At 46.6% G+C, this 5,000-nt stretch overlaps 1 protein-coding gene across 4 annotated transcripts in view; it reads right to left on the minus strand.

The window, feature by feature from the left end:
- lnx1 (ligand of numb-protein X 1) overlaps positions 1-5,000 on the minus strand; it is an 82,417-nt gene that overhangs the window by 49,543 nt on the left and 27,874 nt on the right. The window lies entirely within an intron of this gene.

Consider the following 5,000-nt stretch of genomic DNA (forward strand, 5'->3'; position numbering starts at 1 on the left):
GCAGACACACAGCTCAGAGCACCTCCATAGCCAGCCAGCTGACACACCTAAGCCCGAGGCAACTGACAGAGCAAAACTCATTAGCTAGCACTCACTGCCATACAATATATCCGTGACTAAAATCTTACTCATAGATGTGATACGCGTGAAACAGAGAGGGAGATATAGCTAACGCTACGTGTCCTCTGGGAGGAACCTGTTCTATTTTAATCTCCTTATTCCCACACAAAGTGTCAAACCCAGAGTATATCGCCGCAACCTCCCAGAAAAAAAAAACCAAAGAAAGCATACACTTCTGAGACACACTGTGCATATTTGGGAACTGATTATGGGGGAGTTTATCGTAGTGGAATTTTCCAGAACTTCTCGCTTCTCGTCAGCTGAAACACCAGCAGGTTGTGTGTGTGTGTGTGTGGGGGGGGGGGGGCAAGACAAGACAGAGAGAGAAAGAGAAAGAGAGATAGAAAGAGAGAGGGAAAGGGAAAGGGAAAGAGATCTGTCAGGAAAACCAACAACTGGGAAGATAATTCTTCATTCCATTAGGTTGGCCTGTGTCGCTCCCAGTGCTGTCCCATTGGGGACCTTTGACCTTTGCCCTGAGGCAGCAGCAGCCAGGCCGAGCGAAGCCCTGTGCTCTTGGTGTCGACCCACCTGGGGATCGGCACACACGCGGCGATTCAGATGCGTTATTCGCTCGGGCACGTTTCTATTACTGACGAGGAGCCGGCCTCTTTCATGTCCTCAGACCAGATCAATGTTTAATGACCAGTGGAGCAATATTGAAAACAATGGACTCAGGGCTCCCTGGACTGATGTTTCTGTGAATCCATCTTGGGCAGTTTTTTTTTTCTTTCTCTCTCTCTCTCTCTCTCTCTCTCTCTCCTTTATTCATGTAGTCAAAAACACACAGGCACACACACACACACACACACATCTTTTCTTTTACTCTACACTACCTCTCCTGGGTGCATTGTAACATGTGTACATTAATGATTCCATAACGATACAGAGATATGCTCGCATCAGCCATTTCCTATGACAGGGCTGTTTTTTTGCTGTAGTTTGTTTTTGCTGTAGTTATGCTGGAGGGTGGCTCTCTGTGTGTGTGTGTGTGTGTGTGTATGTGTGTGTGTGTGTGTGTGTGTCTGTGTGTGTGTGTGTCAGCACTTCTGGCTCCTTGTAAGCAGTCATGAGCATTGCCTTTTCAAAGTGCAAATTCCCCCCCAAACGCATGCTGAGTGCTTACACGACAAACACCAACCCAAGCCCGAAACCCAGCCGGCCGCACAAGTGACCGCCTCATCAAAAAGTCAAACAGCCAGACTGATAACGGCCAAACTACTGCTGGCACACCACCAAACACACACACACACACACACACACAAAAACAAATCAAAATAAACAAAAACACATTCATAGCTATATCCACGGGAAACATTTTAGGCAACTTGCTGAAAACAAAACACTGTAAGTTTTTCGTGCTTATGTCTATGTGTTGGTGTGTGTGTGTGTGTGTGTTTGTGTGACTATGGGTATTAGCTGTGAGCACGCGTGCATTCCTTGGTGTGTATGTGCGTTATTATGTGTTTGGCTGCGACTTCTAGAGCATTCCGGTTTTTGTTCAGACATGCTAGCGCTTGGGAAGGGAACATTCTTTTTTTATACCCTCACTTCTTTATACCAGCCCTTATGTCTACACACACGGGATCTCAGGGTGTGTTTGCTTGAGCCACTGGAGTGTGTGTGTGTGTGTGTGTGTGTGTGTGTGTGTGGCGGGGGTGTTGGCACCACTCATTTGACTGGGCCTCTCACACATTCAAATCTATGGCAAACGAGGGGGTTTGGGCTGAGAGAGAGAGAGAGGTGCTCATTGGGGAGAGCGGTTCCCTGTGCAAACCTACTCAGATGATGAACACACTAATGATGAACCCCTGTGGGTCGGTAGCACGAGGCCATCCTGCTGCAGTTAATGAGCAGACAGCAGACAGAGAGAGAGAGAGAGAGAGACAGAGAGACCGAGAGATGGACAAACACAGAGAGTGTGTGAGAAAGAGAGAGAGAGAGAGACAGAGAGAGAGAGAGATGGACTGACACAGAGAGAGAGAGAGAGAGAAAGAGAGAGATGGACTGACACAGAGAGTGTCTGAGAAAGAAAGAGAGAGAGAGAGAGAGAGAGAGAGAGGTTTACACGCTGGGACTGATCAAGTCTGCGTTACCCTGAAAGAATAGCTAAGCAGCCCCAGCGGTGGCTAAGCGTGAGGGGGGAGTGTTCAGCATGATAGCCCCTCTATCATTTAATGATGCTGGCTGTTCAGAGATGTGCTTAGGAAACGCACCCCTGGTCTGGGCATGTTTAAGCTGGCATAGCTAGGCACAAACTCTTATCAGAACTTCCAAAGAAACCATTTGGAATGGGTTTGATTATGGGGCATGTTTCAACCTACAAAAGTAAAAAGAGAGTGATCCACATGCCCTTGGCAGGTTTCGAGCCCCTGGCTCTTCCTCAGACTGCAAACGAGCTGTTCACAATGTACCATCATAAATCCCCACGTCTCCCTATTCATGTGCCAATCACTTTAGACAATCAGTCCAGCAATCAATTCATGCAATCAATCAAGTTACCGATTAGAAGTCCCTGTGTGTAAAGTGCCTCAGTAGGTCACAATAATTACAAAAATATATATCAACATCGTGTCAGACATGAAAATACATGTTTCAACCGAGCCTTGAAGCTAGCCCGAATTTACCCCCCCTTCTCTGCTTGATTGCAGTTATTGTGCAATCAATATACTGTATAACAGAGGCGATAGTGGGATCCAAATGTCTTCCAGCTATACATCCCCAACCACCCACTGTCATCTTCTGATGGGTGTGTTTTGTGTGTGTGTGTGTGTGTGTGTGTGTGTGTGTGTCTTATATAGCCATAAATGCTAGGTCAAATTCAAGACTCTTTTCCTCAGTGGTTCCTTGCTAGTGGACTGAGTTGCCCAGTGCTCTGCGATAGTTAAGGGTCTTTCAAGAGGGGTCTAAATGCATATCTGTCCCTCCAAATGATTTCATTGGCCCGAAAACATCTTGACCTGGCGATTCAGGCTTCTCAGTGGAGCTCCAGACCGAACTTCCTGCCCTAAAATTTTGCAGATGGGGTAAATTGAGGCTGGCTTCCAAGCTCAGGGAATACTAGGGAATACTAGGGAATACTAGGGAATTCCGACAGGATCAGATCTGGGACCAGATGCTTCCCAGTGTCAGCTGCAGTGCGGGTTGGTGAGGAGCCATACTAAAAACCCCAATCTCCTCTGACGGGAGCCGACTTCCACAAGGCACCATGTTAAAAGCTGCATCCCCTCTAACAGAATGGGTTCGGACGGTCTGCGGTGCCACATTAAAATGCTGTCTCCTCTTACGGGATCAGGCCCGGGTGAGGTGGCACTGGGAGTAATGAGTAGCCTCCTGGCACTCTCCTGGCAGCCAGCCTGCCTCACAAGCCTGATTAATAATTATGATGTTTATCAATGATTAAAGGGCTCAGAGAGACAGAGTGGGACACAGGAGGAGGAGAGAGGAGGAGGAGGGAGAGAGAGAGGGAGAGAGAGAAAAAGAGAGAGAGACTTTGACTTTTAGAAACCCTTAAAAAGCATCAAATCAATAAGTCAGCCATGATAAATAAAACGAGCCATGCCAAACCCCCCATCTACAGCACTAAGAGAAAAGCCGAGAAACCAGGAAGACTTTTTAAAAGACACGTAGACAGACAGCCAGTCAGAGGAGCCAGAACCCAGCCCTTGGCACCCAAACCCTTCTAAGAGTCTCCCTCATCATGGATGTTCTTCCACGTTCTGATGCCAGGGGAAATCCACTGGCAGCGGCGGCGCCCATGTGGAGATCTGTGGCGTGGCGTGCACACTGTATTGTAAAGCTGCTGAAATGTGCACAAGTGCTCAGCGCTCGCTCGCTGTGCTTCGGCGGCGTTCTCATTAAAACAACATGGAGCATATGGAGATTATATAACACACTGTAGTGTACGCACAGGAATGTACATGTTCCCAGCGGCCTTCCTCTCTCAAGCACACCCACTCCCCTTTATATTGCTGCTGAACTGACTGTGTGTGTGTGTGTGTGTGTGTGTGTGTGAGAGAGAGAGAGAGAGAGAGAGAGAGAATAAGAGAGAAAGCATATCTGACACACGCACACACACACACACATACACACACACACACACACACACACACACACACACACACACACACACACACACACACACACACACACATATTTACACCCAGGTTGTATGCTGTATCTATGTATATCTATGTTTTCTATGTGTATATGTATCTCTATGTATATCTATGTTTTATTTCTTTTGTGATACTACTGTGCTATTTGTAACACTACCTTTGGCAACACTGTACCCAAACAGTCATGCTAATAAAGCACTATTGCCTTTTCATTTGAATTTGACTGCACCTTTTGATTCTAATATAGAAGCATTCGTCTTGGATGAGTCAACAGGTACACGTGCTGGAAATGTAGGTACCTTCCCCGAGTCTATCACTTGGCACAATCATTTGAGCAGTCAAGAATGTAAACACAAGCTGTAGTATGGGAAAATAAACTTAAGACAGAATAAGACAGAAGACTGGCAACACATGATGCAAATACAGTACAACAATATGCAAATTCATATGGTAGCAGCACGCCACAAATAACTAAAAGCACAAAATACCAGTGCTCTTACAGTTACCAGCAGATACCAACATAAACCAGGAAACACACACACACACACACACACACCTCTCCTTATCAGTATCTCACCTGCTGTCCCACGAGCAACAACAAAGGCTAGCTGAACTGAATGCTAAGTCCACATGAAGCTAGTGACAGACACCTGTCTGTCTCCTCAGACAGGCTAGTTGACAGCCAGTCAACTCTTAGCTCTTTCACCTTTAGTAAATTCCTCTGAGTTGGATACTGAAGAAACACTGACGTGACACGACAAT

Source organism: Sardina pilchardus, chromosome 15 (assembly GCF_963854185.1).
Source record: "Sardina pilchardus chromosome 15, fSarPil1.1, whole genome shotgun sequence".
Classification (NCBI taxonomy): domain Eukaryota; kingdom Metazoa; phylum Chordata; class Actinopteri; order Clupeiformes; family Clupeidae; genus Sardina; species Sardina pilchardus.